The sequence below is a fragment of the Piliocolobus tephrosceles genome, chromosome 10, assembly GCF_002776525.5.
Source record: "Piliocolobus tephrosceles isolate RC106 chromosome 10, ASM277652v3, whole genome shotgun sequence".
NCBI lineage: Eukaryota > Metazoa > Chordata > Mammalia > Primates > Cercopithecidae > Piliocolobus > Piliocolobus tephrosceles.
The window spans coordinates 105,790,141-105,802,015 of record NC_045443.1 but is presented as its reverse complement, the minus strand read 5'-3'; positions in this window follow the sequence as shown (position 1 = coordinate 105,802,015).

Sequence of the window (11,875 nt, the reverse complement as noted above, 5' to 3'; positions counted from 1 at the left end):
CGGGCGCCTGTAGTCCCAGCTACTTGGGAGGCTGAGGCAGGAGAATGGTGTGAACCCGGGAGGTGGAGCTTGCAGTGAGCCGAGATTGCACCACTGCACTCCAGCCTGGGTGACTGAGCGAGACTCTGTCTCAAAAACAAAAACAAAAACAAAAAAACAGAGTGTCTAACTCCTAGAGTTGTCAGGATTAAGTGGCATGGTAGGTTGAATTACTGGCTCTAATTCTTCATCCTTATTTGTTTTCATGCCATGTGCTTTGGCAGTTCATTCTACTGGAGTCAGGGTATATTTCTCCATTTCTTGATTTTGGGTTTGCTATATGACTTGTTTAGCTAATAGGATATTAGCAGAGGTGTTATAAGCAGAGGATACAAATGTGCTTAGAAATTCTCTCCTGTGCTTTTGCCATTGTCATGAGCGAACCTTCCCACAGGTAGTTACTGCTTCTTCAGCTTGAACCCCAGAACCAACCTACACGGAAAAATTTGAGCTCAACTGTTAGTCTGGAGCATAAGACCTGGAGTCCAGCCTGGCCCTACCATGTTGTAGCACACACTTAAACCTGCAAAATAAATGACTGCTGTTTTGAATCACTGACCTGGGGTGGTTTGCAATGCAGATTTGTCAAGACAATAGCTGGCCAATACAAATAAGATAAAGCATGGACAGCACTTAAAACAGTGCCTGCAAAAAGTAAACGCACCATAAATTTTGACTTTCAGGGACATCATTATCGGGAGCAGATGGAAATGTCAGTGGTGCATGACCAAGGTCTGGCTGTCCAACCCCAGCCAAGTTATTTAACCCACACTGATATTCAGTTTCCTCATGTACAGAATGAAAACAGGAATACCTCTTCTGAGTATGTTTGAAATAATCAAAGGAGGAGTGAACCTAAAACAGTTTTGGAAACTATAAGTTGGTCAACAATAAAGGCAATGTGGTCGGGTGTTCCTAGCACATCCAATGAGTTAGAAACAACACTCAGATTATGAAATCGAGTTGAGAGACACAACCAGCACCATAGGGGGCAATAGCCATTAGCTGAAATCAACAAGCTACTAGCTTTAATCCAATTTGTCAACAATACACCTTCTACTGATTTGCTGCCAATTCCCAAGTACAGCCTCTGGCCTCACCCAGAGACATCCACAGGTGTGGTATACTTTTAGCATCAGGAGAAGAACCGAGTGGTTCCCAGCAGTCTGCTGTAATGACTGAGAAAAAGTGTTTCCATGAACACTGTTCTCTTGGGGTAAGGAGTTACCACCTGCAGGTCTCCTTGAAAAGGTAACTAAGTTACTAAGAATAGAGGTACATGAATAGTTATCCCTGTTTAAAACAGATTAGCAAGCTGTCCACCAACTGGGAGAGGGAATGAGGCAGAAGGCAGATGTGTTTTGATGGTAAGAATGAGGTAGGGTAGAGAGACAGAAAACACAAAGCATGAAGCCATGCCAAGGTGAAGGGAACTGAGAGAATGGGAGAGGATGGGAGAAATGGACAGTTATGTTCTTTGGAAGGCACTAGCAATTAGGAGACCTTGATATGCCTGGGTTCACAAGAGCATGTGAAATTTAAACAAAGATCTCTTAAATAGACCAGAAAAAGCACAAATTAAAACAGAAAAATTGAGAAGTTGGACTTTGTTAAAATAAACATTTTTTGCTCTTCAAAAAATGCTGTTAAGAAAAAAAGGGAAACTATCAACTTGATGTAAATATGTATATTCAGTAAAGCTTGTTATCAGAATATGTAAATAATGCTTACAACTCATTAATAAGACAAACAACCAACTAAAAAACAGGCAGAATATTTGAACAGACACTGCAGTAAAGAAAATATAGAGATAATAAGTAAACACGTGTAAAGATGTGCTGTATCATTCATTATCAGAGAGACGCAAATACAAACCACAATGAAATGTCACTCAAACCCACTAGAATGTCTGCAAGTAGAAAGACTGACAATTCCGTGGCTGGGCATGGTGGCTTATGTCAGTAATCCTAGCTACTAGGTGGGAGAATCATGTGAGGCCAGGAGTTCAAGACTAGCCTAGGCAATATAGCAAGACTCTGCCTCTACACAAAAAGTAAAAATAAAAAATTAGCCAAGAATGGTGGCATAAACCTTATAGTCTCAGCTACTTGGGAGGCTGAGGTGGAAGGATCACTTGAGTTCAGGAGTTCAAGGCTGCAGTGAGCTCTGACTATACCACTATACTCCAGTCTGGGCAACAGAGTGAGACCCTGTCTCAGAAACAAAACAAAACAAACAAAAAACCAACGGACAATAACAAGCGTTGGTGAGAATGTGAAGCAACTGAACTTTCATACATAGCTGGTGGGAGTACAAAATGGTATAGCCTCTTTGGGAAACAGTTTGGTGGTTTCTTCTTTAAAAAAACAAAGTTAAACCTACAGTTAATTTTTGACCCAGCAATTTCACTCATAGGTATTTACTCAAGAGAATGAAAGCATATTTCCATACAAAGACCTATATGTGAACATTTATAGCAGCTATTCTAAACTGGAAATAACTCAAATTGCCAACAATTGGTGAATGGTCAAAAAAACTGTGGTATGTCCATGTAATAGGGCACTGTGTAGCAATGAAAAGGAATGAACTGCTCAAACGTGCAACAACATGGATAAATCATAATAGCAGCAAGTTAACTGAAAGAAACAAGACTAGTTGTATAATTCCATTCATATGAATTTCTAGAAAAAGCAAAACTATAGTGATAGAAAGCAGATTGGTGGTGACCAGGGGGTCATGAGGCAGAGGAAGGGAATCAACTGTAAATGTCAGGAAAGAACTTTTTGGGAAAATGGTAATGTCGTATAGCATGATGGTGATGGTGATTACGTGACTGTATACGTGACTGTCAAAACTTGTCAAATCACATACTTGAAACTGGTAAATCTTGTTGTATGTGAAATATACTTTAACAAAGCTGACCAAAGAACATGACAAAAGAAAACACTAAGCCCATGGTACAGGATGTACTAATATTGACAATACTGATTAAATGGCTTGGATAGGCCAGGCGCTCCACATACACTTGTCTCATTTTCTAGGTTAGGAAACTGAAGGTCAAGAACATGAAATGACATTCCTAGGGGCCACACCATTGGGAAGTGGCAGAGTCATGACTTGAACCCAGGAAGGTGAGCTCGGAGCCCATCTGCTTTCCACAGGACCCCATTCAGGCCCTGAGACCAACCAGCCTGCCATTCTGGGGCTTGAGAATTAGGTCAATTGCTGGAGAAAGATGTAATCCTAACACTTGAGGGGCCCCTGGCTTCTCTTTGGAATTAGCTAACAATTACCAAATCCATGTATTTAATGAGGTGGAAAGCGGCCTATGATAACAATAATTAGCACTTAACCATCTCTCTGTAACACCAACTTGCTTTAAAGGCATGTTTATTAATTAAACCCTTTGCGCAGCACTGGGAGGCAAGGGAAGGGCGGATGGCTGGCTTTCTAAGAAAGCCAACAAAAGTGAGGAATTGGGTACGGTTTTTCCCAGGTCAGGCTCCTGCCAGTCTCAGTTTGGGGCCCTGTGACCTTGGTTCACTGAGCCCATCAACATGCAGAGAGAAGGCACACAATCTTGCTGCCCCCTCTAAATCAGAGTTTTGACAACAGGGAAAGTAGGTGTGAAATATTATGTGCCCTTGGGCACGGCTCTTCGCCTCTTGGACCTTGTTTCTCTCAGTGAGTTGGTTCATGTGATTCCAAATCCTATATACGCCCCTAGACTTCCCATTTCAAGGACACACACACTGAATCCTTAGGGGATCACTCAGCCCAGCACCTTGGGGTTACAGTGGAGAGGACTGAGACCTGGAGAAGGCAGGGCTTTGTTGGCATAGTATTTCTTAACAAAATCCAGTTCCATGATTAGAGAGGGGAATACACAGATTTTAGCTGAAGAAAGAGTTGCTGGAAAAGCCACCCTATGGTTCAGTCCTCATGGAGGAGCCTGGATCTGGAGGCAGGGGTCTGTATGCTTTTGTGGGGTGTGTTGGATAAGTGGAGGGAGGGCACAGTGCCGAGTGAATGTGTGAGCCAAGGAATTGCCGAGGAGTGAGTGAACATGCAAATAAATGAATGATGGATGAATAAATGAATCGATGAATGAATGATATTAGAGAGGCAACTAGATGTCAGTCTCAGTATGTTTCAGTCAGAATCCCAGGAGGAGATTAGGATAATCCAAGGAAGATTTTATTACAGATGGATGTTTATGAAGGTGTCATCAGTGTGGGGGACCCTCAGGAGAGTGTGGTGACCTAGGAAACTGTTTCCACTTCCAGACTCAAAAGGAGGAAGGAAAGGGGCAGTTCCTGGAACCTGGAAGGAGAGAATGTGCAAAGAAGCAAAAGCAGGCCAGGCGTGGTGGCTCACGCCTATAATCCTAGCACTTTGGGAGGCCGAGGTGGGAGCATCACAAGGTCAGGAGATCGAGACCACGGTGAAACCCAGTCTCTACTAAAAATACAAAAAATTAGCTGGCACGGTGGCGGGCGCCTATAGTCCCAGCTACTTTGGAGGCTGAGGCAGGAGAATGGCGTGAACCTGGGAGCAGGAGCTTGCAGTGAGCCGAGATCATGCCACTGCACTCCAGCCTGGGTGAAAGAGTGAGACTCTGTCTCAAAAAAAAAAAAAATAAAAAAAAAAAACCAAAAGCAGGGCTGTGATCCAAGGCAGATCCAGCCTACAGCTGCCCTGCAGGGAGGAGGGAAGAATAAATTTCCTACCTCCCTCTGCTCCCACCCCCGATCTCCTGCCAGTTCTTTTCTGACACAGCCCACACAGGTCAGCCTCTTGAGAAGTGGGTAAGGAAGAGAGGCAGGGGAGTGGATTCAGAGGGGCATACAGACATCATCCAGTGCCTTCTAGAAATTTTCTAACAACTCCCAATTCTCTTCTTCTGGTCCCCATGCATACGCTTTTGAGGCACCTTGAAGCAAATCATAAGTCAAACCAAGGGTGAACCCAGAACTGTGTCCCAGTTGGGGTGAGTCAGTTCTCCCCAAAGTGTCTCTACTCTTCCTCAACCAACACGACAGCTGATACTATTCAAAGATACTACACCATGATCTCACATCCCATGTACTGTTTTTACAGTGGAATGTTGTCTCCCCCATCAGAGATAGGGTCTGTGTCCCCTCCCTTTGAATCTGGGTGGGCTTGTGACAATGAGGAAATGATGCTCTGTGGCTTCTGAGGCTAGATCTATAAAGTCAATACACTTGCCTGTCCCCTCTCTCTCTCAGGACACATGCTTTGGGATCCCTGACCACCAATAAGAAATGCTTCCATGAACCCGCAATGCTGGAGAGACCACATGGGGATAGCGAGAGATGCCCAGGTGTTCCAACTCCTTGACATATGAGAGATGAGCAGTCAGAAGATTCTAGTTGCCAGCCAACGCCCAGTGGAACAGGGATCAGCTATTCTTGTGCAGACTACACACTCATAAACCAATAAAGGGCACAGGGTCTAGAGGTGCTGACAGCCTGGGTGTGAATCTCTATTTATTCCTCTGTGTGACTTTTGGGCAAGTGACTTAACCGCCATGAGTTTCAATTTCCCCTTCTGCTAAATTCAATAGAATTATGAAGGTTAATTGAGTTTATCTTTGTAAAGTGTTTAACAAAGTGGCTGAACGGGTTCAGTTCTTGTTTAATGTCAGCAATTCTTTACTCATCATAGCCACTGATTTTGCTTCAAGCAAGTTCTTCCCGTTATCAGGGTCCCAATCTCACCGTGATAAATAAAGGGCTTGAAGCCAGTGGTCTCCAAGCTCCCTACTGGCTTTGGTTCTCTAGCTCTGGGACTAATTTACATACTCACCTGCTTGGGGGAAGGGAATTAGACCCCAGGCCACACACTATCTCCCAGCAATCCAACACCAACCAGAGTTTGCAGTGCACAATCTGTACCACCATATACTGAGGACCTGTCTTCTAGATTAAAGATCAAGAAAGCCCTGTTCAGAGTGATCTGGAGGGTTCTACCTCTGGGGCAGAACCTTTATCCTCCCTCTGCAAAGCCCTGCCTTTCTTTCTGAGAGACCAGACACTATCCACCCCAGGGCATCCACTTGTTGCCAACTGCAGAGTTCGGGCCTCATAAACTTATTAGGGGGCAGAAGGAAGATTGAAGCTATGTATAAATCATAGAGAGTAAAATGTCATTGGTTTTGGGCTTCTCCAGTATAATGTTCACAAGCCAGCTGATCATGGGGCCACATGTAATCTATAAATATGTTTTGTTTGACCAGCATTGTGTTTTAAATGATAAAAAGGTAGGAGATTTTACTTAAAAGTCTCTTGAAAAAATCTGAAGCTCTGGAAACTGTAGCTTATGTAGGAATAATTGACGAAAGCTAAGTTGTAGTCATCTCCTTCATGGGATGTAAATTCTCCTATACAGCTCCACCATCTCCCTTCCTTACCTTTGTGTTGTAGGGTCACAAATTATATTAAAAACACAACAATACTGGATTTTCTATTTACTTATGTGTTTACCGTTATCAGAGTTCATTAATCCTTCATGGCCTTGTGTTACTGTCTACTGTTTTTACATTTCAGCCTGAATGTATCCCTTTAACATTTGTTGTAGGGCAGGTCTACTAGCAAGGAGCTCTCTCAGCTTGTGTTTATCTAGGAATGTCTTTCATTTCTCCTTTATTTTTGAAGGATAGTTTTGCAGGATATAGAATTCTTTGTTGGTAGTTTTATTTTTCTCTCAGGACTTTTAATATCCCACTACCCTCTGGCTTTCATGGCTTCTGATGAGAAATTGGCTGTTAATCTTATTGAGGATCCCTTGTATGGGACAAATCACTTCTATTTTACTGTTTTTAAGGTTCTTTTTGTTTTTGTCTTTGACCATTTAATTATAATATGTCTCAATGTGAATGTCCTTGAGTTTATTCTACTAAGAGTTTATTGAGCTTTTGGATGTATAGATTCATGTATTTAATCAAATTTGTGAAGCTTTGGGCTGTTATTTTTTCAACTATTCTTTATATCCATTTATTTTTCTCTCCTCCTTCAGGAACTCCTATATGCATATGTTGTTATACTTGATAGTGTCCTATGTTCCTTAGGCTCTGTTTGCTTTTCTTTATTCTTTTTCCATTCTGTTCCTCAGAACAGATCATTCTAATTTTTCTGTCTTCTGGTTTACTGATTCTTTGTTTCTGCCTGCTTCAATCAGCTGCTGAACCCCTTTAGTGAATTTTGATTTCAGTTATTTTACCTTATAGGTCTAGAATTTCTATTTGGTTTCTTTTTATAGTTTCAATATTGTTTCTGATATTCTCATTTTATTCATACATCATTTTCCGGATTTACTTTAGTTATTTGTTCACGGTTTCCTTTAATTGCTCAGATATATTTTGAACCATTTATTTAAGGTTATTGTCAAGTTACTCCAATGTCTGGGCTTTCTCAGAGATGACTTCTGTTAATTTATTTATTTTTCCCTTTGACTAAGTCATACTTTCCCATACCTTTGCATGCCTTGTGAGAGCTGGTTGTGTTCGGTATTATAGAGTGGTAACTCTTGATATCATATTCTCTCTGCTCCCAGGATTTACTGTTGTTGATTGTTGGAGGCTGCAACTGTTCATTTGTTCAGTAACTTTTCCAAATTATTTTTGCAAGGTCTGTATTCCTTGTCATGTGTGGTCAGTGAAGTCTCTGTTCCACCATCTCAATGGTTAGACAGTGACCCAACAAAGATTTCCTTAAATGTTGAAATTCAGCTTCTCTTTTCTTCATTAAGCATTCCCTTGGTTGTTGTAAGTTTTGGATTAAATTCCCAAGTTCCAAAAAGTGTATTATTTCAGTCTTCACCAGCTTATGGTTGTTTTAGTGGAGAGACTGATTCTTTTAATTCCCTACTCCATGTTTTTCTGTGTCACTGAGACAGATAATCTCCAGTTCCCACCACTCCCTATTGGTTCTTCAACACAGAGTTAGCTGCCATTTAGTTCTGTGCCGGCATATTTTTCTTGTAGTAGAGAAGTACATTTCTCTGTATGTCTCTATCAAAAATGAGAATTGAACAAAGGCTATGAGAACCCCATGTTTCCTGAATATTACAGGTGTAGAATATATTTCTTTGTGAAAATGAGAAGTGTTCTTTTGTGTTCAGTATGTGAAATTACTTCATACTTAACTCACTTGTGGTACACATCTGGCTCCTCTGGGCATGTGAATTTGAGACCCTCTACCGATTGGTCTGGTAGTTTCTTTACTTGGAAGAGTAAGTAAAAGTTTTTTCTGTTCTCTCGAGACAATGTCAGTTGAAACCTGCTCTGGATATTAACTACTAATAAGGACTAGGGGATGACTCTGATGAGGTCTTCTGGTGGAAGGTAATTATTGCAGCATTCATTTCCAAAGAGCCTGCTGTTGATGTTTCTCCCTTTATCCCTTGCCAATCTGTTCTTCCTTTGACCTTTGGCCTCAGAGGTCCCCAGAGTCACCAAATTTCATTTTCTGGGAATTTACTCTGTGTCTGACATAAATCACGTCAAACAGGTTAGTGAAAGTGGAGTAGATTCCATACCCAATAAAAACTACTTTGAGGCCAGGCCTGCTCCTCAGGCATAAGGGTAGCTCCTATTTACAGAGCACCTACTGTATTTCAGGCGCTTCATAAGCACAAACTTATTCCATTCTCCTAACAGCTCTGTGAGATAGGAACCATTACTTCTACTTTACAGAAGAGAAAACTGAGACTCAGAGAGTTTCATATTTGGTGGAGGTGAGACTTAAACCCAGCAAGAACCTCAGAAAGTTTGTGTCCATACTATGTGCTGTAATATTTCATCTGGTGCTCTAACTTGCACCTGTCAGCCCACTTCTGATTTCAGTTGTGGCTGGCATAGACAATTTTGTGAGGCTTCCCATTCACTCCCTCTTTTGTATTTTGCCTCAAGCATATGCCACACACCCTACTTTTGGCCCTTGGCTTCTCTAGTGTCATGAACTTCAGGTGTATCTTGCTTGGGCCTATGCAAGGGGAGTTATTAGCCCCAGTGACAACCCTCAACTAGTAAAAGTGGAGAGCTGATGAACAGATACTCCCAACTCCTTCTGGCAGTTGGCCCTGAGAGGCACTCTATATACTTCTTGGGAGGTCCTAGTGAAATCGCACCCCCACAACCCAAAGTCATGACTTGATAATGCAGTGTACGTTGGTCTTTTTCTTTCTTGTCTCACTTCTCCTGCTCCCTAGGGTCATCTCTCAATTAAACAACCTATACACAAATCCTTCCCTCAGGCTCTGCTTTCAAAGGACCCCAAGCAAAGACAGTCAACATACTTAGATTTCTTGAATCAAGATTTTTTCCAAGGATGAATATTGAGGTTTGAATAGGTGAAAGTGGGAAACATATTCGTACAATTATAAAGTGAGGTTTTGCACGAATCCACCACACTGGACATGTCCACATGGGTTTTTCTGGCTTCTTCAAGGTAGTCCCTATGACAGGTTTCCCTACTTGATATTACTGAGAGAAGTTCATACCCTTTAGGGCTAGTTTATGAGCTACAGAGAAAAAAAGCCTCATGACCACACTGTTGTGCCAGGTTTTCAGCTGACAAAGCACTTCATGGCTTAATCATGTCCTTGATCCCTCAAGTTAGCCAATGGCAAACACTTCTCTGAGTTATTACAAGCTGATTTCCTCATTTGTAAAATCTTCCATGACACTATTAACAATAATAGTGATGATAATAAAGATAATAATACTGTCACTCTTTTTTTTTTCCTGTGTATATAGCATGGGGACTAATACAACACTCCCATAAGTTAAACTCCATGATGACCTCCATTTTAGAGATGAGAGAACTAAGGCTCTCTGACATTTGAGAGCTGGTCCTAGGTCACACAGCTGAGTCTAAACGTAAATCAGGTTTGTCTGACACTGGAGGTGTTCTATCCCCCACTCCCCACCTTTATTTATTATATTACACCAGGGCTTGTCAGCATCAGCACTGTTGACATTTTGTGTCAGATCACACTTTGTTGTGGTAGGTGCATTGGAGTACATTGAGCAGCATCATTCCTACCCGGTAGATGACATTAGCAACTCCCCCTTCCCTTAGTCATGAAAACCAAAAATATCTCCAGACATTGCTGAATATCCCCTGGGGTGCAAAATCATTTCTGCTTGATAACCACTATTAGAGATTAGGATTTTGCACTTGGTTTTGATTAAAGACAGGGTTCCACTGCCCTAATTTGGAAACCACTGGATTCATTGACTTTTATTTCCTAATTTCTGTCCCAAGGGGTCCAAATGTTCCTTAAAACTATACAAAAAACTTTCCGTGCATGTGTATATGTGCTTGCACTTATTTTTCTGGAGAATCAATTCATGGTTTTCATTAAATTTTTAAGGGGTTCTGAGAATTCCTCTTCCTCTTCCAGACCCTTTCCAGTTGGATGATATGACTTTTGAGGTTTTAAGTCCCTTTTCTCTTTTTTTCTGCCTCCACTCAAATTTCCCTCCTCCATTGTTGTAACAAAAGGGTCTTGGGCTATGGTTTCTTCTCCAGTGTAGTCATTCCTGGAGAAGAAACTGCCACCCTGCCTCCATGGGCTGGGGGGTGTAGTGGTAGAAGCAAGGAGGAAAGAATTTCTAGGGAACCACTGAGCTGTGGAATAAGAGATTATTGCTTGGCAGTTGCCATGGGAACCTATAAACCAACTGTGCAGCTAAGAACCCAAAGGTGTCTGTACCACCAGCTCCCAGCCTGCTTCCTTTGTGGTGGCCTGATCTTCATCTCACCTCACCCCATGGGTCCTCAGCCCCAGAAAGGCCAGCACTTTGCTGGCTCTGTTTTCTTCCCTCATCTCTTGTGTTGCAGGAGTCTCCTTCTTGTTGGATGCTACCATCGACAACCCTCACTGCTGCCTTGCAAGACCCACCCTGTCTTCTTGACTCTGGACACATGTGCCCCCCTAGGATGCAGAATAGTGGTTAAATATATGGACTCTGAAACTAGACTCCCTGGGTTCAAAGTCCCTTATTTCCAAGCTGTGTGGCCTTGGGAAAATAACTTCATCTTTTTGAGCTTTGATTTCCCCAACTGAAAAATAGGGGCAATAGGAGTCTCCGCCCCCCCATGGATGCTTCAATGATGTTACATATATGAAGCTCCCAGTATAGTGCTCAGCACAGAATTATTATTCAATAAATATTTGCTATTATCATCACTGTAGTTTCTTCTTTCCCTTTCTCCTTGGCCAGTCTCTGGACAGGCAGATCTTTCTACCCACTGACACAAAGATTTGTCAGGCCAACAGATTGGTAGATGGTGTTAAATATAATTGATGTATTCATTCTTTATCAGCTGAACACTTGCACATCATCTAGTCTGTACCAAGAGGCACAATGGGAATCCAGAAATGAAGATTTTGTTTCATCATAATGAAGCTCATATCTTTGTAAGACACACACACACACACACACACACACACACACATACAATTACTAAACTAAATGGCCAAGTCCAGAGCTGTGATTAGGGAGGTTACAGGAGGAATAAAATCTGGTCTCTGTAGTCAGGGGAAGCTGCCTGGAAGAGGAGGAGGCTGAGAGAAGTTATAAGGAGGCCAAGACATCAGCCGGATAAAGGCTTTCAAGTGGAGGAGACAGTATGAATGAAGATATGGAAAAGAAAAGAGATAGCATAGTATGTGCCTTTGTGCTTTGGGCAGTGGTGTGCTGGTACTTAACTTTTTCTCCAAAAAGAAGAAGAAGAAGAAGAAGAGGAAGAAGAAGAAGAAGAAGAAGAAGAAGAAGAAGAAGAAGAAGAAGAAGAAGAAGAAGGAG